Raw genomic sequence first — 24838 nt, 5'->3', positions numbered from 1 at the left:
TTCATATGCCAAAACCAAGGTACATGTACAATGTAGATGTACTTTTCATGCAGAGCAATTATTATGAACATAATTTTCTTCTGATCATCATTCCCCTTACAACCATCTTATCAGAACAGGCATCGTAACAATATGCTTTTCTTCCTACTGGATTTACAATGCAATTTTACCACATCTGCTACAATCTTAAAGTTTATTAAAGTAAAATGTCACGAAGGAAAACCATTTAAATGGAGAATCATGATTGGCTCTTATACCTTGGACATTAAACAACACCACATTTAATGTCATGGACGCTTTGTGGTCTTTGTGTGATCTTTTTGACGAATCCATAAATATTTACCACGGGAAATTTACCTCAGGGAAATATTGGTAACACTCACTAAATGCAGTTTCCCATCGTAAAAGGGTCACTTACCGCGACAAAAAGAGCCCTGTGTAACCGCACCCTAAGAGAGCTATGGTGCTTACCATTGAGCAAAAAAATCCAGAAATTTCTGTTGAAAGTCAAATGGAACAGTAAGGGTGCTTACCATTTGTCAGAATAAACTGGTTGGGACCGATGGATTATGGTAATTAGGGTTTCTCCAAAATCAGCAAACCAACCGAACGAGATGACGCTTACCATTTGCAATTCGATTTCCCGTAATTGTGTTGGCTGATGAGAGACTGAAGACTGGGAAGTTAAGCAAATGGTAAGGAAATTTCTGCCGTTCCGTTCCGACCGGAAAAATAGGACTACCTCTGGAGGTAGTCTACAATTTCCGAACGGATTTTCCACGAAAATTTCCGTTCCATTTCACTTTCAACCAAAATTTCCAGATTTTTTTGCTAAATGGTAAGCACCCTAATTTTCCGCAAAATCCATTCAGAAATTGTAGACTACCTTCAGAGGTAGTCCTCTTTTTCCATTCCGAACGGAACAGTGAAAATTTCCTTACCATTTGCTAAACTTTCCAGTCTCCAGTCTCTCATCAACCGAAAACAGCTGCAAATGGTAAGCGCCATCTCGTTGGGCTGGTTTGCTGATTTTAGAAAAGCTGTTACAATTATTCACCGGTCATCCCAACCGATTTATTCTGACAAATGGTCACTAAGCACCCCTAATTTCCTCGAAACTAGAAGTCCAAACATGTTTCTCCCCTAACCGTTTTCTCGTCTGCAGCTTGGGATTCTACAGAATCTTTACTCAACATTTATCACTATAACATGACAAAATGTATTACATTTGCTGTAATGCTAATCATCAACGTTTATTTGACTGAAATCCCACACAAGTACGCATTGCGGACCTATTTTTTGATATGTTTTCAACAACTTTCTTATGGCTTCCATTCAAACCTGGCAAATCCAAAATTATGAAAAGAAATGTGAGAGGTGAAGTTGTCGACTGATCAACAGGTTACATGATGCTTGATATTTTCACCATACCTAGTTCATGCATTTTGATTAGCTTATTTAAACCATGGAAGGTGGCCACAGTTAGTCATGCATGACTGTGACTGGGTTGTTATAACAAAGATGAAAAGTTCTGTCACTCTTTTGTCCCTTAAATCTAGATCCAACAAAACTATTCACAGACAACATAGTGATTTGTGGTTCATTTAGTAAAAAAAGTAATGACATATTTTCTTCAGCCTTTGAGCTTGGGCTAATTTGAATAAGCTGTTGTAAATGTAGAACAATCAAAACAATTTCAGATTCATCCTCTATTTACTTAATTACTACTTATTAATACATCTGTGAAAGAAATACTGTCTGTCTGTCTGTGATAAAAATTTAAAAAATCTGCAAAATAAATACTGATTATTCTACATCACTGTCACTAAACTCATCCTCTATTAACTTTCTGTAGAGGTTTTCATCATCATTGTCTTGTTCTTCTTGCCCTTCCTCTTGTTCTTCTTGATTCTGTTGTCCTTCTTCTTCTTTTTCTTCGTCGTCTTCTAACTCCCCTTCCTCCTCATTGATCATATCATCTAATGCCTCCAGGTATGGTTTGGCCAGGCTATTAAAAATATGGAGAGGGATTTACTACATTAATAGACACAACAATATTGTGGAAAACTGACACTTTCTGTGAAGGGGCCTATTTCTTGAAACTTCCTGGCTACTCAAGGGCTTGTCAACTTACAGGGACCGTTTTCAGGCTGCTGTTTTGGGCCCAAAGCACCAAACAACCTAATGAAACTGAAATCAGTTTTTAAAAAGAGCTTTGGAATTATAATCTAAAGTACAACAGTAATATTTTTATAATTCAAATTATAAATATGCATACTGTATTTCTATACCTAAATAAGAAAACCAGTTTTTGATTAATATGATGCAAATGGACTTCTCTATAAACTCACTTCCTTCAACTTAATGTCTGCTAATTTTTCATGCAAATAGCAAACCATCAGTTGTGATTGCAGTTACCCATCTCATTTTATATAGCAATTTTTAATTTGGTTTCAAAATTAACTTGCATTTGGGTTTGCATCACTGTGCTCTGTTTTGCATCCTAGCTGTACTTTCTTTGTTGTGTTGTTTGTAATATTGTTAATACTCTGGTTCTGGTTTCAAGGAACTTCAATGAAAACTGTTCAGACATCACTTACTTCCTGTATGAGATGAGGTAATAAAGTACATGTCATTTTTGGTCTGGGACATTGATGGGGATTCCTGGACAGGCCCCCAGAGGAGTTCCCATCTGCTTTAAAAATTATATCATTGGGCTAGCAAAACTAGTGCTGGTCCCAAACCCCACATTAGAATATAAAATCCTTAAAACTCATAGTCCTGTTGTTATTGGGATAAGATGTTCTACGTTCTGAAACACCTTCGTTACAAGTTTAGAAGCCATAGATTTAGGAAAGCCATTCCCTAACAGGAATGTTTTAATCATTGTTATTTGTTTCTGAAAGAGAGAGTCTATTGCACATATACAAGAAGCCTGGTGCAACAAGGCTCTAACCCAAGCAATTTTGCGAGGCCAACGTTCACGACTAGGAAACAAGACATTCTGTCCAGTGTTTGTGTGCTTCCTATAAATGTCAATGGATGTTCTTTTCAGAGAGATGTCACCATGCCATGGACCATGCCATTATATCTTCAAATTTGTTGACCGTAAAACATGTCAGATTTATTTGGTTTGTCCATCAGCAGCACATCTCCAAAATAATGTCCATAAAACTACTCATTTATAAGGCCACTGTCAAGCATTTTACGAACAATATCGTTTTTGAGTTCTGTCATGATAAAAAAAAAAAACAATGGCCTAATGAAGAACCCAACAAAATGCCATCAATTTGCTTGTTGAGTGCTCTCTTAATTAATTTGGTGTTGATCAATTTATCGTCATTAACTCCTAAGAAAACAATCTGAACAACTGTCAGGGCTTGCTGTCAGGGCTTACAAACTCCAATTCCTGTCAGAGTGAAAACAAGTTGTTTTCCTTCCACATCTACATGGGAGAGCACCATATGTGGGTGGTGGTGGTGGTGTATCGAGTTGCGTTTGACAAACCCTTTTCATTTTTTATGTTTCCACATATAGCAATATAAAGGAACTGTGTTTTAACTGTTTAATAGCCAACCACTTTATTTTTAAAAAGTGTCTGTTATTTTTAGTTAAAGTTAATTTGGCTAAAAATTCCTTTCTATTTAAATGTATGTTGCATGAAAACTGTGATCAGGTGGCCCTGGATGCAATTTGTGTTTTTCTGTAATTTTGAAAAGTCAAGCCCCACTGTTTGTTATTACTATTGTATCAAAAAGATAACACCATTCTTATCATGGTTATTCTGACTATTGATCCCATTTCATCATTACTTGCAGTTATTCTGGGCACACTCATCCATGTCAAAGTTTGCAACACAAATTTTGGGGTTTTGAAGTGTTGGCTAAGAAATTTTGGGAAATATTTTTGTCTTTCACTCGGTGATAATGTAACTTAACTCCATTTACTGGAGATAATATTTTTATTCTTACTGGTGTTTGACTGGACCCCATTTTTTGGACAACAACACTACCGGTAAAAAAATTTTGTTGGCATACTTTTACTCAATTTCTGGAACCAGCTTATTTTCACTTAATACAAACCATGCCCAAGTTTCAGGGAAATCATTTGAGCAGAAGTTCAGAAGTGTTAAGGTCAAAGACATGTAAACTCAACTCTAACATTCACTGAAAGTTTCTATATAATTGACTGTCATTTCCAAAACAAGCCACAAACCCAAATTTTGTGAGAAGCTTGCCCCAAAGCTTGCTAATCAAAGTGGCTAGTCAATTAGTGATTGTCCAAACCATAAAAAGCATTAATCCCTAGTTCTCAAAACACTATAAAATGCTTGATAACCTCTTTGAATTTTCAAAGATACATTTTGCAACAGTATTTGGAAATAACTTTTGTGTCAAAGTCTTTCCACACAAATTGCACGATACTGCAATATTTTGGTTACAAGTTTTACTGTTGTGACTCAAAAAGAAATGGGGCACTGTTGTCAGGATTGTAAGCTACTCCCCAACTGATCTCTGGTGAGTCGGAGAGAAGCAGTTTTGTTGTTCTATGATTACAAATACAAAATGGGTACTACAGGTACAGGCTGAGCCATCTTTTTGCAGTTCCTTAATATATAGTTAAAAAGACAATTATCAATAATAACAATAATAATAAATAAAAATAGCAATAATAAAAACAACAACAATGACAACAAAAATAATAACAATAATATTAATGATAATGATGTGCTTTGTACAGGGCATGAATTATGTTTTCATTCATGACAGCTGGTTCATCATATTTGACCAGTAAAAGTGCTTCACTGGGTCTATTTCTCAGAAAAGTGGAGTCTCATCAAAATGTGTGGGCACAGTTCATGGATGTTTAAAATCTTGTGAAGGTTGTGCTCTATGACTGATTAATTACCCAATGAATCACTGTTGCAACACCAAAACAAGAAGGCAAGTTTATAAAATAAAGCTGAGCATTTCTGCAAGTTGAAATTTTCTCATGAGTGCTAATGGGCAACAAAAGTCTACTAGCTATAGGCAACTAAAAAGACACATTGGGAACCAACAAAAACAGAACTAGTTACCCAAAGGGCAAATTAGCAAGAAAGGTAGTGTTGAACACTGCATTAATAGCTGTCAACCTCTCTTAATTCATTTATCTTTGTTGTGCCCCAAACCATTGCAGGAAAGAAAGTGAGTGCTTTGCAGGCTGTAAGTATACATGTAGAATACAGTAGGGACAATATTGTATATATATGGTTTACCAGTTTTGTCATTTAAGTGCTATTGGTTACTTTGTAAATGGCACTTCAAAAGTTAAGGTTGTTATTTGCTAACACAGAAAGCTCAACTTCCTACAAGCTGCCTTGTTCACAGCTTTTGGGGTTTTAAATAAGAGTCACAACAAACAATAGAAAAAATATGTGTGCTGTGACAAATGCTTAAGTAACTACATAATATGCAAATATCTTCCATGTAACATGCAGCAAAAATTGCTTGTATCACTGCCATATATCTATACCTTAACCTATAATATACCACAGAACTTCCCAAACTACCGGTAAGTTGAGAATTTTATTTTCTATCAATTTTAAAAACAAAATTATTTTGTTCTAGTGGAGACAATGGGTTTTTGACTAGTTTAATGGATACACAAGGATATTAAGCTATGCATTAAAGTGGTACTGTACAATCAAACTCCATCTACTAAACACTCCCTGTGCTAAATTTTAAGCCTTCATAGTGCGATGAAAAGGAATTAAAAATTAGAAACTGGCTAATTTATCTACAATCCCGGCCAAAAGTAGTTGGGACACTTGAGCTGTATCACATATTCCCCTTCCCCCATAATCAACATTGGAAAATATTGCGTTTTTTCCAACAAAAAGGGAAAAAAATCACCTGATTATCAACATTGAAAGTGGGGGGAGGGGAGAAATTGCTTCGTGTCCCAACTCTTTTGTCTGGCATTGTCTGAAAGAAGAATTTAAAGAATGTCACATCACTTGCTCTAACAAAGGCTGGAGAAGAGGGGAGTTGTACCGTCTTGCGGGTAGAGCTAACGAGCGCCACTAAAAAGAACAGCATACAATGGCAAGTTTTACCTGGGTGGGCACTAAGAAACATAAAGTCATCTTCCTAAATGACCTTCTACGGTAGGCGTCTACGTCTTTAGAGGTCTGGTTGATTCGCGCAAAACAGAAATGATGCAACTTTGGTTGAAACAGTAGGTACCGAGCAAGTGGATATTTGTCCTTGTCCTCGCCGTTTCGCAGAGTTTATCTGTGGACAGCAATAAAGCGTTGCTGCTACCTAATACTGGAATGCCTATAAAGTGAGGTGTGTTCTCGGCTTCAGAAGTTTAACTACCGCGATTGACCCTTACGGTTAACTATTCTGGTAAAACATTTTGGTTCCAAACTGCCACGTGTATGGCAAGCCGTTTGTAGCAAAATGAAATCCTTGCAATATATGTTTAATCCTTTAAATAATGGTTTTATTTAAAGATAGAAAAAGGCATTCAATCCAATGGTAAATAAAATTTTGGTTCAATTCAATCTTTTAATTTTCACGATTCAATCCAATACCTAAAATATTGATTCAATCCAATACCTAAAATATTGATTCAATCCAATACCTGGAATATTGATTAATCCAATACATTGAATATTGATGCAATCCAATACCTGAAATATTGATTCAATCCAATACCTCAATTATATTGATTCAATCCAATACCTCAAATATTGGAACGGCGTTGGTAACGCTACCTGACAAATAGGGGCGTCTGACATATAGGGGCGTCTGACATATAGGGGCGCTATATCAAAATACCAAAAGTTTATCATTACCTCTGCATGGTTAATGTGTCACACTACTAATAAAAGGTTTAAAATGACAGCTTTGGACTTATAAAAGTGTTAAAACGACAGCTTTTGACTTCTGGGGGAAGGAAAAGACTAACAATGAATTGGTTCGCTGAGTTGAGGTTCGAAGAATGGAGGTGTCGAGAAAGATCCACCTAGATCCACTACAACGAATGCTTTCTTTGTCAGTATTTGTTAAGTCCTAAACTTTCTAAATTCGGAATATTTTTCAGGATTTCATAATTCTTAAGAGAGTCATAAATGGCCGAAGTCTCCTACATGTATTGCGACTCAAGTTCAGTAAACTTTAATTTGAATGGGGCGATCTGTTTCTCAAATTGTTACAGAATTGATCCAAATAACTTAAGCCACGCGCGGATTGGGCTGTTAGGTTTTGGTGAATTCATAAATGCTTCATGTTTTCAAAATTGATTAATTTATCGCGTAGTCTCTTTCGCAGCCTTTATTGCGAAGGAATCTGCATCGTATCTATGACGGGAAAAATACAATACTGATCGTTTTCAATGTCACGCAATAAAAAAATAAATACAACACCAATACAGTACTAGTGGATAAAGTCAAGAAATAGATAAAGAAGATCATTATTTTTCTTAGTGTTAGGTCTTTACGTTTTCCCAAACTTAAGACATTCGTATAAATTTTTCACAGAACTTTACGGAGCCCACAGTACGGAAACGCCGTGTTGGATTACCTTCGTGGTCAACTAAATATGGCGGCCGGAAATATTTTAAACATCTGGAACTTACTTTAGCTATTTAGGCGATCGATTATCTGTATTGAACAAACGAGCATTTGCAATTAAGCACATTTCCTAATGCTCCAACTTCTAAAAAGGCTAAAAAACTTGAGATAGTTATATATTTTTCTACAAACGCGATCGTAGCTCTATGTCACGCTCCACTGCCATCAAAATACTCTGTTTGAATTGTAAACAGATATAAATTTACCATCTCTTATGCCTGGCTCTCAAGTTTTGTCTACGTACACGTATTTAGAGAGGTAAAATTCGAGACATCTGACAAATAGGGGCGTCTGACATATAAGGGCATCTGACAAATAGGGGCGTCTGACAAATAGGGGCATCTGACATATAGGGGCATCTGACAAATAGGGGCATCTGACAGATAGGGGTGTCTGACAAATAGGGGCGTCTTACAAATAGGTGCATCTGACAAATAGGGGCATCTGACAAATAGGGGCATCTGACATATAGGGGCGTCTTACAAATAGGTGCATCTGGCATATGGGGGCATCTGACAAATATGGGCGTCTGACAAATAGGGGCATCTGACATATAGGGGCATCTGACAAATAGGGGCATCTGACAAATAGGGGCATCAGACAAATAGGGGCGTCTTACAAATAGGGGCATTGTATTCTACTTCAGTGCCAGAAAGTTGAATCAACATTGCTATAATTTAAACTACTACATTGATTAGTGCTGCATTGCCTAAAATAACTTTAACATATTCTTACTTTCACGCGCTTGGACTCCCGACATTTTCGAGGTCTTGCTTACCTGAAAGAAAGACAATTTGAAATTGAACTTTTCGATTTGTTTTTCCTTGCCCGTGAAACATGTCTTTCCTCTTACATGCAAGTCATGGCAGGCGAGCATAATCCATCATGCGGAATGGTTGGACGGTCTTGGTCACTCACCATTGCAATGCTTTTAAAGTGTGATCAAGTCTGCTGTTCTTCTCAACTGAAGGCTAATTAAGGCACTTCAGGAGTCAGCATTATTCTGCTGATCTTCTCAACTGAATGCTAATGAAAAAAACTTCAGGAGTCAGCACTATTCTGCTGTTCTTCTCAACTGAAGGCTAATTAAGCAATTCAGGAGTCAGCTATGTACACTTTTCCGCGTTTTCGGCATTCTGCTGTTCTTCTCAACAGTAGGCATGTCTTTACTACATACATCAAGATAATGCTAAAAAGGAGGGAAACCCTTAACACTTTGCCGTAAGAACAGTGACCTCGTTTATTTCTACATTACTGTAAGGTTTTGGTAATTCGGCCTGTTTACTTTTTACACACTGGATAAGACGTTTTCCAATCTTTTTGAATAATTTACCGTGAGGTTGTTGAGATGTAGAAATTGCACCTTGTTCACCGTGTGCCATTTCGTGTATGACAACACTCAAAAATGATGCATCTGTCTCTAACTCCTCGTGAAAGATGACAATGAGGAAGTCGTACTTAGGGGTGTGGAGATAATGCGTACAACCAAGCTTCCTAGTCGTGTCTTTGGTTACGCTTGCGTGGTCTTCAGCAGCATGCATCCGATGTGAGTTTTGCCATCTGGGAAAGGAAAGTCTTCGTAAATTCCAGCAATTGCCGTGTACAGCTCTTGAACGCGCTTACGTTCTACCGGGTAATTTGCTGCCACACGCCGTAGTTGCTGCACTTTGCCTTCGTTTTTTTTTTCCTTTCAGTTTCCTTCTTTTGCTCCCTTTCGAAGACATCTTGGCACGGTTTGTACCGCCACTGTGGATTGTTAAAATTACCCATTTCGCACTTACCGTGAAACCAACGTTTGCAGGCAATACATAGCACCATCTCACTGCCATCGTCAGGCATTCTACAGTGGCAGTGAACAGGACAGCGCCACGCATAAAGAATATCCGTGTCTTTTTTTGGAAGTGCTGCAGGCTTTCTCGACGAACAAAGCCATGTCTTCTTCTTCGAAGCTCTTAAGTAACTCTTGACGCATGATTTTTTGATCAAAACGCTCTCTCGCTGGATCTCGTCCCACGCACAGCAATGTCGCAAAGGCGATTGCAAATAAACCACAGTCATTCCCTCCTTCCTGTTGTTGCACGTCGTCAACCAAAAAGGTTACCTCTTTGGGAGGCTGCATTATTTGGCAAACGCTCTGTTCAACGCTTATGGGGTACCTAATCTTTCTATCTTTATTTTTGTCCACCCCGTGAAGGCTATCGTATATGGAGACTTCTACCCTGAGATTTTGCGCTTTAGACAAAGTTATCCAGTGGTTGCCCCGCACATTTACAATTTGAACAAATCCGTCTATAGAGAGCGAAGGGGGAAAACCATCTTTCTTTGCTAGGATAACGTCTGCCAGACCGGCAAAATTCGGTGCTATCTTCCTCATCAGTTTCATTGCCGCATTGATGAATCAATCATTTATCCAGTAGTCATTCATGATGGGGTATTTGTCCCGATTCTTAAGGCCCAAATCTTTGATCCAGTAACAATCTGCCAAAGATAGCGGGCGCTGTAAAGTTGCATCAACGTCAATGGGGCCATTCTGAGTGCCTAAGTCTGATGACTGGGGTGATTTAGGTTTCATCTTCTCCGTAGTGGCTTGTTGGTTATCAGTGGGTTGATCTTTTGTACCCGAGACTGATGGGTCGGAAGATTCAGGTCTCGTTATCTTCGGAGTGGCTTGTTGGGCAGCTGTTGGTCGATTCCCTGAACTTGAACCTGATGGGTCGGACGATTCAGGCTCCATCTTCTTTGGAGTGGCTTGTTGGGCAGCTGTCGGTTGATTTCTTGAACCTGAGCCTGATGGGTCGCACGATTCAGACTTCATCTTCTTTGGAGTGGCTTGTTGAGCATCGTCATCCATCTCACCTGCAATATTCCGCTTCTGATGCCCCTTCCTCTTAACAACTATTTTGTTCGTTTTATCTAGGACAGCACAACCGTTTTCATCGACTTTGATCTGGTGTTTAAAAGCAGCTCTAAGTCCGTCTTTTTGACGTCGGTTGATCCTTTCACTATGAATGTCAATGTTTGAACGAAATAGAAAAATGTGGTTTACTGGTTTCATCTGGTTTAAATATCTAGTGTCGTGATTGTATAGGAGATGGAGCTGCTCATCTTTCTGCGTGTTAAGGTTTCCTTTCACTTCCTTAATATTCCTTACTCGTTTCAATGCCTCTTCATCTTTCTTTGCGTTTCTTTCGTGCAATCGATCAAAGAGACATAAATGCTTATCGCTTCCAGTCACCGGGTGCACCTTTGTAGTACTGCCTTTGTCATTTCCACCTACGTAGTTGTCGTTTAACCATGGCAACGATACTTCCAGTTTTCCTTCAAGTACCTCTTGCACATTTTCTTTAGTCGGTTCAGCAACCATACCGTTGTGCGGGCTAAACATTTCTCTGTTTCTCTTTTGTCCACGTGCAACTAGCATGTTGGCCATATCACTTACCACGATATTTGGCTGGTGTGCCATAGACAAAATAAGATCAATGTAATCCCTTGGACTTTCTGCGCGCAGAACAAACTTCAAAGCGTAGATAACGCCGTGCTGACAAGTCCCAGATACCCATCCACCAGAGCGACCCCAACTCTTGTTAAATGCCTTCTTAACCTTTTCGTCGTCCTTGGAAATGGCCTGCTTAATCTGCATGATGACATCCAGTACATTATGTAGAGGGCAAATGATTAAAATGAGAGATTTTTTCACACAAAGTCAAAAATCAGTACTTGTCTTCCAAATGAAAATGGGCCCCGATTTGAAGTGGGAGCGCTAGCTAAGTACAGTATATAGAGGGTGAATGATTGAAATGAGCGACTTCTTCACAAAAAGTAAAAAAATCTGTAGTTGTCTTTCAAATGAAAATAGGGACCGTTTTCATAGAAAGGCGCTAGCTAAGCATAGCATATAGAGCGCGAAAGATTGAAATAAGAGACTTTTTTACTCAAAGTAAAAAATCCGCAATCGTCTTCCAAATGAAAATGGACCCCGGTTTGATGTGGGAACGCCGGGTAAGTACATTATGGAGAGGGCGAATGATTAAAATGAGCGACTTTTTCACAAAAAGTAAAAAAATCCGTAGTTGTCTTTTAAATGTAGATGGCCCCGTTTGATGGAGGAGCGCTAGCTAAGTGCAGTATATAGAGGGCGAAAGATTGAAATGAGAGACTTTTTCACACAAGGTAAAAAATCCGCAATTGTCTTCCAAATGGAAATGGACCCCGATTTGATGTGGGAGCGCCAAGTAAGTACATTACGTAGAGGGCGAATGATTAAACTGAGAGATTTTTTCACACAAAGTCAAAAATCAGAACTTGTCTTCCAAATGAAAGTGGGCCCCGATTTGAAGTGGGAGCGCTAACTAAGTACAGTTTTTAGAGGGCGAATGATTGAAATGAGGGACTTTTTAACACAAAGTAAAAAATCCTTACGGTACTTGTCTTTCAAATGAAAATGGGCCCCGTTTTCACGGGGAGCATTAGCTAAGTACAGCTTATATAGGGCGATTGATTGAAATGTGACTCACACAAAGTAAAAAATCCGTAATTATCTTTCAAATGTAACAGTGGGCCCCGTTTTCATGGGGAAGCGTTAGCTAAGTAGATTGTGCAGCGAGCGAATGATTGAAATGAGAGACTCTTTCACAAAAAGTAAAAAAACCGTAATTGTCTTTCCAACGCAAATGGGCCCCGTTTTGATGGGAAAAACAAGCTAAGTACAGTTTAGAGAGGGCGAATGATTGAACTGAGAAACTTTTTCACACAAAGTAAAAGATCAGAAATTGTCTCAGTTTCAAATGTAATATGGGTGAGCATGAGCTAAGTACAGTAGCTGGAAGGCGCGCGAGATATAAATGAGAGAATTTTCACATAAAGCTTCCGTTGGCGGGAATTACTCAATACAGAGTTTGTATGGGTGTTCAAACAGGGTTTTGTGACGGCGGTAGTAACTAGAGCTGTCCGCTTACGAGAGTGTCCACTTTCAAAAGATAATGAATGGCAACAGAGTACATTTGGTGGAAAAAAACTATGATGTCCGATCAACTCTTAGAAACCGGCATCGCCAATATCTCACACTCCTATATATCAGACGCCCCGATATGTCAGATGCCCCTAATCGTCAGATGCCCCTATATGTCAGACGCCCCTATCTGTCACACGCCCCTATTTGTCAGATGCCCCTATATGTCAGATGCCCCTATATGTCATGTGCCCCTATTTGTCAGATGCCCCTATGTGCCCCTATTTGTCAGATGCCCCTTTATGTTAGACGCCTGTACATGTCAGATGCCCCTATTTGTTAGATCCCCCTATATGTCAGAAGACCCTATTTGCCAGATGCCCCTATATGCCAGATGCCCCTATATGTCATGTGCCCCTATATGTCAGATGCCCCTATACGTCAGATGCACCTATTTGTAAGACGCCCCTATATGTCAGATGCCCCTATATGTCAGATGCCCCTATATGTCAGATGCCCCTATATGTCAGACGCCCCTATTTGTCAAACGCCCCTATTTGTCAGATGCCCCTATATGTCAGATGCCCCTATATGTCATGTGCCCCTATATGTCAGACGCCCCTATATGTCAGACGCCCCTATCTGTCACACGCCCCTATTTGTCAGATGCCCCTATATGTCATGTGTCCCTATTTGTCAGATGCCCCTACATGCTAGATGCCCGTATATGTCAGATGCCCCTATTTGTTAGATCCCCCTATATGTCAGAAGACCCTATTTGCCAGATGCCCCTATATGTCAGATGCCCCTATATGTCATGTGCCCCTATATGTCAGATGCCCCTATATGTCAGATGCCCCTATTTGTCAGATGCACCTATTTGTAAGACGCCCCTATATGTCAGATGCCCCTATATGTCAGATGCCCCTATATGTCAGACGCCCCTATTTGTCAAACGCCCCTATTTGTCAGATGCCCCTATATGTCAGATGCCCCTATGTCATGTGCCCCTATATGTCAGATGCCCCTATATGTCAGACGCCCCTATATGTCAGATGACCCTATTTGTCAGATGCCCCTATATGTCAGATGCCCCTATATGTCAGACGCCCCTATTTGTCAAACGCCCCTATTTGTCAGATGCCCCTATATGTCAGATGCCCCTATATGTCATGTGCCCCTATATGTCAGATGCCCCTATATGTCATGTGCCCCTATATGTCAGATGACCCTATTTGTCAGATGCCCCTATATGTCAGATGCCCCTATATGTCATGTGCCCCTATATGTCAGATGCTCCTATTTGTAAGACGCCCCTATTTGTCAGACGCCCCTATATGTCAGATGCCCCTATATGTCAGACGCCCCTATTTGTCAGATGCCCCTATATGTCAGATGCCCCTATATGTCAGATGCCCCTATATGTCATGTGCCCCTATATGTCAGACGCCCCTATATGTCAGATGCCCCTATATGTCAGATGCCCCTATTTGTCATGTACCCCTATATGTCAGGTGCGTGAAGTATACAAGAGAAATGCCGAAACATTAATATATGCTGTTTGTCGTAAATGGGAATTATTAATATTCTCCAATCTTACCTCTCTAAATACGTGCACGTAAAACAAAACTTGAGAGCCAGGCATAAGAGACGGTTAATTTATATCTGTTTACACTTCAACCACGCGTATTTTGATGGCAGTTGAGCGTGACACGGAGTTACGATCGCGTTTGTAGAAAAATATATAACTATCTCAAGTTATTTAGCCTTTTTAGAAGTTAGAGCATTAGGAAAAGTGCTTAATTGTAAATGCTCCTTTTTTCAATACAGATAATCAGTAGCCTAGATAGCGAAAATAAGCTCCAGATTATTTCCGGCCGCCATATTGGTTGACCACGAAAGTATTCCAACACGGCGTTTCCATACTGTGAGCTCCGTAATTTCGTGCGAAACAGTTATACGAATGTCTTAAGTCTGGGAAAACGCAAAGACCTAACACTAAGAAAAATAATGATCTTCTTTATCTATTTCTTGACTTTATCCACTGGTACTGTATTGGTGTTGTATTTATTTTTTTATTGCGTGACATTTAAAACGATCAGTATTGTATTTTTCCCGTCATAGATACGATGCAGATTCCTTCGCAATAACGGCTGCGAAAGAGAGTACGAGATAAATTAATCAATTTTGAAAACATGAAGCATTTATGAATTCACCAAAACCCAACAGCCCAGATCCGCGCGTGGCTTAAGTTATTTGGATCAATTCTGTAACAATTTGAGAAACAGATCGCCCCATTCAAATTAAAGTTTACTGAACTTCAGTGGCAATACGTGTAGGAGACTTCAGCCATTTATAGATCTCTTAAGAATTACGAAATCCTGAAAAATGCTCCACATTATTTATACTGAGACTTGAATTTGTGGATCTAGTGAATCTAGATTTCTTGACACCTCCATTCTTCGAACCTCAGCTCAGCAAACCGATTTATTATTAGTCTTCTCCTTCCTCTAATAGTCGCTACTGACTAGAAGTCAAAAGCTGTCATTTTAACACAAACCATTTATTGGTAGTGTGACACATTAACCATGCAGAGGTAATGATAAACTTTTGGTATTTTGATATAGCGCCCCTATATGTCAGACGCCCCTATATGTCAGACGCCCCTATTTGTCAGGTAGCGTTACCAACCCTAGTGAAATATTGATGTAATCTTCCTGGGCCGAGCGCGGCCAACAGGAACGAGAGTAACTGAGCACTAGAGAGCCGGTGTCACAGTGATATGTGTATCCCCGTGATATGTGTATCCCCGCACACATATCACTAGTGATATGTGTATCCCCCGTGGGGATACACAAAACACTGATACTCACCTAGGCATTCAACGAACAAAATGGCGGCTCGCTGTAAAGAGTAGGAGAAACCAGAAATTAATTCGCGCCCAATGGAGCAGCTTAGGATTCCTGGAGTTTGGTCGAGTTCCAACCGACTCGACTGTGTATCTGACTAAAACTTCGAACAGCGGATAAACATATCACTAATTATTTCATGGCGCAGTGATCTGTGTATCCCCTAAACACAGCCGTTACATTGGCTTTCTACCTAATCGAAAAAAGGGCCAATTATTGCCGAAATGTACTGGCTGCCTACTCGCGACGACGTTTATACCAAGGTTGAGGTTTGCGGAGTTTCCAACTCGAATGTCTAAATATCTAAGCTGAAATCGCGTGCAGGGGATACACATATCACTAATTATTTCATGGCGCAGTGATATGTGTATCCCCATAAACACAACTGTTATAATATAGCGCATCAACCTTGTCAAAACTGCAGGCAATATTAGCACCCGACATTTTTACACGGCTTGGGTTTACTGGAGTTTGAAACTCGATTATTCCACTAACACGCGTGCACGCGTGCACGGGATAATAAGGGATACACATATCACTGATTATTTCATGAACTAGTGATATGTGTATCCCTATGGACACAGCTGTTATATTGGCTTTCTACCCAAGAAGAAAAATGCCCATTACATTTGCATTGTCAAAACCGACTTGCTAGAAATATTCACACCCGGCATTTATTCATAGCTTGGGAGTTCTGGAGTTTCACTGACCTCGGTTGTATAAGACTGCATACAGGGGATACACATATCACTAATTATTACATGGCGCAGTGATATGTGTATCCCCTGAAGACAGCCGTTATCTAGGCTATCTACCGAAGAATAAACGTCGATTATTATGAAACTTGCTAGCAAAATTGCTAGTAATTCACCGCGCAATTAATATCGTCCTAGAAATCCCGTGCCGTGAAACTCAAATTGAAATATATCTAGATCCATTTGGTGTTCAACTTTAAATTCATTGTATCCTGCTCGCAGAAAACCAGTTAGGATAAGAACACAATTCCAGCAGCAGATACGTAAGCTTTTTCAACTACAAAAATTGAGATTTGCGTTTAAAGTCTGTTTGGGTTAGTCGTTCGTCCAGTAAGGGACCGGACGACGAGAGTGCTTTCAAGGAGGATATTGCTATTTAAAGTAGAGGGGAGGGGGGTGGGGGATACACATATCACTGGCCGCCATTTTGGAGGGGATACACATATCACTAGTGATATGTGTGCGGGGATACACATATCACTGTGACAGGGCAGGTTTCTTTCACAGGTCACAGGTCACAATCAAAACACTCAGTAAATTTCGCGATGTAACAATTACTGAGATTCCCGAGAAGTTTATCGATGTTTCCATGCAACAAACCCTAACTAAAAATGTTTTACTCTATAATTTTAATTAAAAAATTTCTAGGGGTGGTATATAAACGAAATGGGTTGAAATATAGCTTTCAAACATATAGTGTTAATATATTTTATCGTAATAAGATAATTCATTATGATAGCAAATTGAACTGTTTTATTTCTATATATATTTTTTTAAATCTATACAACGAGTATGTACTAAACAGAAACAAGAGGGTCCCCTATACCTACTCTGAAAACAATTTCACGCATAAGTAATCGGCCTTTTCACGCATCGCAAAAAATTCGAAAGCAGCTTCACGTTAACAGAAAAAATCACTTTTCACGTAAAAATGCAAAGGCTAAATCATGCGTTACATAAAAATACAAATTCTATCCACGTTTCGCAAAACATACAGAACCGTCCATTTTGATGCATCGAAATGCCGTGTGCATGTGTGACACATCGTGACAGACTACATTCTAGGTCCTCCTGGTTCACTGTCGCTGTGGTTAGTTCTCAGTCGCGTGGAATGGACAGGTTTTACATCTAGTTTACTGTAGTTTACGAGCTTTAATGATGCTAAAATCTCCAAAAAAAGTGAACAATTATTCCCGCAAAAGTCGTTGGTTCACAAATCACGCGTAAGTAAATGCATAATTCACGGATCAGTGTAAGCCTCTTTCGTTTTCATATTATATTGAAAGGCTAAAAACAATTTATGTTTTCAACAGTTATAAGTCTTAGCTTTCTTTGGATCAAATTCTTTTTTTAATTTCAGTGCTACAAATGATTTCCCCTATGCGCCTTTTTTTTTCAAGAAAGAGTTCTTATAGTTGCACTTGGGACGCACTTGTATGCATCTGTTTTATGATGTTTTGTTGTTGTTGTTGTTGTTGTTGTTTTTCATTAAAATTATAGAGCAAAACATTTTTAGTTAGGGTTTGTTGCATGGAAACATCGATAAACTTCTCGGGAATCTCAGTAATTGTTACATCGCGAAATTTTACTGAGTGTTTTGATTGTGACCTGTGACCTGTGACCTGTGACCTGTGACCTGTGAAAGAAACCTGCCGCTAGAGAGCACTGAAAACATGGCGGGCGAAGGAGAACTAGATTTAGAAGTTGAGTTTCTTAAGTTTCTTGCAGACATCTTGGATAAAACGGGAATAATTTTTGAGAATTTTGACTCAGAAGTTGCAGAAGCGCACGCCGAAGTTCTTGATCAAACCATTAGTCTGCTTAGGTAAATGAGACATTGCTACAACCGAGACACAAGGGACACGGAAAAGTTTGATTCCATTACTGCTGCTTTTGTAGATGTAAGTTAACCAATTTTTATGTGACAAACATATTGGTTTATTAAAGGCTGTGTTTGCTAGCTTTTTGTGGCAAATAACATAAACTGTGGCAAATTTTGCTACCACATTGGTCTTTGGTATTGTGCATATTTCTGCTGTCCAATCACTACTGGCACACTAAACTTTGAACTTTAAACAAAATTTTTGCTGTGCCGTGTGCACAGTCAAACATGTTTCTCACAAAAACTGCTTGTGTAAACCTGGCTTTAAGTTATTTTTGAAATAAGAACCTTTACATTTTACAAGAGAGCAATCATTGAACATTGGGATGTGTTTTAAGTTTTTCAATGTTGTTGTCTCATGTTTTGCATTATTTAACCCACATGTGGTACTTCTTTCCTAAAAACGATGTTTTTCTTGATATTCTATGACAAACATGGCACCAATTTGTTGTGAATATTATCGGGTACCCAGGGCTCAAGGCTAACACTACTGCCAACTAGCCACACATTTAAGTTTTGAATAGTAGATTTTGCACTTTCACTAGCCATTGTGACAATCATGATGGAATGGAGTACTGGTCTACTGGATGAAAACAAAATTGAGAATTATCCTGACAAAGTAAAACTGAAGAGAATAGAAACTAATGAAAACAAGGAAACTATGAGTGGATTTCATGGAAATAATTGCCTCAATAAGCATATGATAAATATTTAACTATTAAAGGGAGATAAAAGAAAATGGCAACACTGATAAAAGTACATCAGAGATTGAACATAAGCATATTCAAGAAAAGCAGGATTCGTGTTTGTGGGAGTGAAATTTTCTTAGTGATTATTATTAACATTTTTGATGCAACAAGAAATGTTCAAGATTGACCACTCTTATAAAAAAGTCAGTGAAGCTGTGTATGAAAAAGCCTGGCTGGTGCAAAGTTAGTTTTGGCTAGTGACATGAGTCCTGTTAGTAGCCATTATGCCAGTGCACCAAGAGGTTAGTCTTGTGTCCTGGGTACTTTTGAAAATAAGATAACAAATTAACCTTACAACATTTTAACATCTGTTTTGATAAGCACCTGAAAAATCTACAAGGCAGAGTAGTGCACATGGCAGTTATCAAATGCCCTGATTTCTCTTCAGTTTAGTTGTGTTGCTAGAAGTTAGGCATTATGTAATTCAAACAGTTTCTGAGTTTTGTATATCAATGAAAAGGAAGATGAGAAAATAATTTACTTGATACAGGGTGAGGTTTTCTGTTGTGAATTGAGTTGCAAAAATACTTTAAGGGCCATAATCTCCTTTACCCAGCCCACACACATGTAGTATTATGCAATTGTCAGTTGCCCAAGTTTAACTGTCACTAGTTCTAGAGCCTCTTGGAAGATGTCTACTCCCATTTGACTTGATTATCTTAAGGGATCTAGCCTTTCCAATACAAATGACTGCACTGAATCATGTTGTCCCAGGTCAATTTCTTCAACTACAACATTGTTATTACTGCCCAATGGAGTTGGACCATCAGGATCATCACCATAGTATTCAAAATCATATGACTTTCCATTTGAAAGGGGGTTTTCAGGCTGCATCATATGATTAAGCCACATTTGGTATGGTGACCAGTTTTTTTTCTGTTCTTACATTTTGGTGGTTGAAAGCTTCAGTGAACTGGCAAAGAGCAAGGTTTATCCTTGGTTGAAAAACTAAGTGTAAGGTGGAAAGATGCACTGAATTATCAGTGTCCAGGATGCCTGACAATTCCATACTACAAAAAGTGTAAAAGTACAAGTGGGAAGCACAACGGAAACATCCCTCCACAATCTTTCAATTCGTTGATTGTGTTGATGGCCCGGCAGTGAAGCTGCCCCTCTCCTCTCTTCTAACCTGCTCCATTGTATCGCACACACCAACGTTTTCAACACCATGATCTACTCGTACTCTCGAAGGCCAAAATTCTCCGTCTCTCTTAACAGCATCCAGAAACAATTCAAGAACTGTTTCTGCTTTATTGTTGGCACTACATTTCAAAAACATTATTCTCCGAGAAAATCCGTCTATACAGCCGAATTAGTATTTTCCATCGGATCAGAGAGTGATGTCCATCCAGATGCCAAAGCGAATTTACGCACCCCATCTCAAGACAGTATTTTGGGAATCTAATTTTGCTAACCTTTCTCTTATTCCTCTCCGTTGAACCCGTAACCCAATGGACTTAAAGAAACCTGCAATGAAATTATATCCATACTCTTGAATGATTTCGGTTCCTTATCAGGTAAGCTGTTGAAACCCCTCATATCTTCTCAGCCATACTCTGTCAATCTTCTGTGAATTGTCCATCTCCAAACTCCAATCATCTTTGTTATCGTTGTCCAGATGAATCCTAGTCCTCAAAGTTCCTCGAGCACCTCAACAGGAATTTTAAGAAATGGTCTTCCATGATTCCAACTTCTGAGTCAAAATTCTCAAAAATTATTTCCATTTTATCCAAGATGTCTGCAAGAAACTTAGGAAACTCAACTTCTAAATCTAGTTCTCCTTCGCCCGCCATGTTTTCAGTGCTCTCTAGTGCTCAGTTACTCTCGTTCCTGTTGGCCGCGCTCGGCCCAGGAAGATTGCATCAATATTTGAGGTATTGGATTGAATCAATATTTGAGGTATTGGATTGAATCAATATTTCAGGTATTGGATTGCATCAATATTCGATGTATTGGATTGAATCAATATTCCAGGTATTGGATTGAATCAATATTTTAGGTATTGGATTGAATCAATATTTCAGGTGTTGGATTGAATCATGAAAATTAAAAGATTGAATTGAACCAAAAATTTTATTTACCATTGGATTGAATGCCTTTTTCTATCTTTAAATAAAACCGTTATGTAAAGGATTAAACATATATTGCAAGGATTAATTTTGCTACTAACGGCTTGCCATACACGTGTCATTCGAATTATACCTTTTTCCGCTTTACAGGAATTACGAAAAACCATTTAACATTGTCTAGGATTATGAACTAGCAATAGAGAGCTTTGCGAGAAGTTTTATATGGTAAACCGTTCAACTGAAATAGAAAGGTAGTTACGTAGTTAACTTATTGTCTCCGGCAAACGGTTAACCATATTTCAAGTAGCAAACTCCACTATTTTGCCACCAAATTGCTTCCATTCTGCATTTCAAATGATGTGAAGTGAGAAATTTTTGAACCTTCTGCCAGTTGGGAAGAACAGGGAAGGTTAGGTTGCAAAACACTGACTTACAAATGGTTTACCGTTGTGGTTAACCGTTGTGGTTAACCATTGTGGTTATTCATGCGCGTTAATAAAACACATGGAACCTGGAAGTTGTTGTGTCGCGTGCAATGGTGATATATCTAATTACTGTACACAGATAAGCATTTCATTGGGTTTAAATCAATTTATTTAACATTATTCCGTTAAACAACACAAAGATCTGCTACTTTGCAAATTGATAATCCTGGAAAATGTCCTAAATAATGGACACGGAGTTCTAACCTTTCCTTAAATGCCATTTTGCTTGAAGCAAGTCGCAAATTTCATTTTGCTACAGGCGGTTACAAGTTATATTCCACAAATATCTGCACCAGGCCTTAATCTAGATTAATGTAGAAAAGTTCTGTCCAATTTCCAGAAACAAAGTGTACATCATTGAACCGAAATTGAACTCTAAAATATTGTGACGCCATGACAATCGCTGGCGTTACCTTCATTGGAAAATTCCTCGCATATCTCTTTCAGACAATCCCGTCCAAAAGTAGTTGGGACACTTGAGCTGTATTACGTATTCCCCTTCCCCCTAATCAATGTTGGAAAATATCGCATTTTTCCAACAAAAAGGTAAAAAAATCACCTGATTATCAATATTGAAAGTGGGGGGAGGGGAGAAATTGCTTCGTGTCCCTACTCTTTTATCCTGGATTTTAGGTTCAAAGAAGATGTGTAAAATAATAGCCAAAACTATAAGTTGGCTTTCTCTGACACATTTGGTTTGCAATGTTCTCCTTAGTATTGCTGGACAGGAGTACTTAGTGTACAAGAAAAAAACTCATAAGCTAACCAGCTAACCAGCTAAGCTATTGAAGCATTATATAAGGACATAAGCCCTAAAATTCTTGAGAAAGTGCTGCCATTACAATTAAGACCCATTTACATACAGGTGACAAAAAAATGAATTATTTTGGCAAGACACAACTCAAAAAAAGTTATCAACAAGTGGCAACTGATACATATATATAATAGCAAGGACTGATGCTCACCATCCCTAGTCCCTTTTCTACTAAGCCTTTCTTCGGTTTGTGTATGTTTTCCCTCATCCAAACCATGATGATCATCCATTACTGCAAAAACAAACATTCAAAGCATTATTATTAAACACAAAATCCCACAAATGCAATTATACTTTAAGTTAGACTGACTGTTTTAAAATAACATGCAGCCTTGTAGATTAAAAGCTGTTCTTCAGTAAAGGGAAATTTAAAAGAAAACAAAATTCAATCAGAAACAACTGCAAGAGTACAACTATCTTATCAAGACCTAGGTTTTTAAAGTCTATTATTTTCAACTGACAATGAAACCAAAACAGAACAAACTGAATCTCTAGTGGCAAAGTTTAGCTGGTGAGAACTACATCATATTTACCAAGTGATAAAAGACATCCTTGAGAATAAAAATACAAGTAGATAAACAAACCGTTTTCCCCTTCTTTAGTTGTTTTTACACATTAAAAGAGCAAAAAACCCAAGTATCCAAAAACATGAATAAATTCTCCAGAAGATAACAAGAATGGCAATGCTCCTCACACAAGAGCTGGCACAAAGAGAAAATAGCAATGCCACCTAATGAAGACATGACAAGGCATTGGCATGTATCCCTATTATGTACTAATTGAACCAGCCGCATAGAAATGGAAACCTAGGCAAGCACTTCTTGAAGTAGCCTCACATGATGACTATATACATTGCATGTCTACAAAACATTGCTTCATAACAAACAGCTTAAAGGAAGCCAGTCAACAACAGAGGAAAAGAAGAAAAGAAGGGCAAACAACCCTGACCTTTACTGGTGATTCCTTAGCACTATATTGCGAACCCTTCAAGTGCAAAATTTTACACTCAATCAATAGCATCCAAGGCAAAATCATTACTCGTGGACACAAATTAAGACCTTAAAATCCAACAACTTGAGGAAAACTTTGATTGTATGTCATTTGGATTATTTTATATGATAACCCAAGTTATTCTCCCATTTTGATTGGTTCTCACCTATGATCTATTGGAGGACAGACGCACGACTGACATCACATAATACAGAGTTTTTCCCTCTGCGTTTTAAAATGGCGGAAAGTTTTGAGAATTTAGATAAAATTCTACTTGACTGGGCACCACAAAATGTAATGTGGAGTGATAAAATAAATGAATAGTACTATTTATAAGAACTAGCAAAATAGGGTAAGACTGGTACATCATATCTCTTTTGCAAGTATGGTGACCTATTTTAATTTATTTTTAGAGACTCAGTGCTTGGTAGGGAACATTCAGGGAAATATATTGTACATTTGTTTTCATGATTGTGTCCAGGAGATTACTTTAAGCTTACTTTAAAATCGGTAGAAATCATTGCTAATACTGATAGAAGCAAAGAAATATCACACAGAATAAAGGCTCGAAAGTTCAAACTGTCACAAGAATGGTAAAATTGATTTGTTGACATCCTGAACTAAACCCGAATTTCTTGAACTGTGACCAATTTCAATCCTTGCAAGTTTATTGTCATACAGGTTTACTTTAGAGCTGTTTACACTCGGCATAAAAAAAGTCATTGGAGCTATTATTGGATTACTTGAATTTTGTAGCTGATTGAAACATTTGTCTGCATTTTTGTCGATAAAATCGATAATCAGTTGAAAACCTTGTGATTATCGACTTTTATCGACAAACTTGACTTGTCGATTGACAATTATCGACAAATATCGAGTACTATCGACTTATCGACTACGTTTTCGATTATCGACTTTGATCGACATGTTACGTCCTGCGTAAACTTGAGCCATTAATTACTTACTCCATTACTACAAACAACATTTAACAAATAAAGAAGCCCCGACTGTCCTCTGTTCTGTTGTAAAGCACGCAGGAAGCGGTAGAGCACGAAAGAAGTGTAGGGGAAAACACGAGACGTAGTCGAGTGTTTTTCCCTACTTCTTGAGTGCTCTACCGCTTCCTAAGTGCTTTACAACAGAACAGAGCACAGTCGGGGCTTCTTTATTTGTTTTATGATGAAGAATCAGATAATTTCCCCACGCATTCGGCTGAATTTTCAAACCAAACTTTATTTTCCAAACGAGCAAAAGTGGCGTCAGCCGTGCACTGTTCTCTGACAAAGCACGCTAAAATAAGCCAATCACAATCCTTGTTAGAATCGTTCAAATAATTTGATTGGCTAACGAAGCGACAGCTGTCAATCACAAACTGGACTTCAGCTAAGCTTTCAGTTTCGAGAAGTTTGAGCGGCTTAGCTTTCGAGAGAAGAACGATGCCTTCAAAGTTCGCTTTTAAGTTAATTTTTAAATACGGATCTCAAGGCAGGTAAAGGTTTATAGTCCAGAGGAATCCGGCCGTATTGTGGCCCATGAAAACGAGCACTTTTCCAGTGGAAATTACGAAACGCGGAGCTCAAAGCTTGTGGATGAAAATGCGAAATGCCGGGTTGAAT

The 24838-nt window shown here is 38.6% G+C and overlaps 1 long non-coding RNA gene across 1 annotated transcript; it reads right to left on the bottom strand.

Moving 5' to 3' along the window:
• Positions 1–6430, bottom strand: LOC145477985 (uncharacterized). The gene is made up of 2 exons (XR_014048172.1): positions 6098–6430; positions 1–2008 (listed from the first exon to the last, which is right to left on the bottom strand). It is a non-coding gene; the product is annotated as an uncharacterized LOC145477985 (long non-coding RNA).
• Positions 6431–24838: the final 18408 nt, after the last annotated feature.

This window comes from Orbicella franksi, chromosome 2, assembly GCF_964199315.1.
Source record: "Orbicella franksi chromosome 2, jaOrbFran1.1, whole genome shotgun sequence".
Lineage (NCBI taxonomy): Eukaryota > Metazoa > Cnidaria > Anthozoa > Scleractinia > Merulinidae > Orbicella > Orbicella franksi.
The sequence above is the reverse complement of the archived record's forward strand: the minus strand, read 5'-3'. Positions and strand labels throughout refer to the sequence as shown.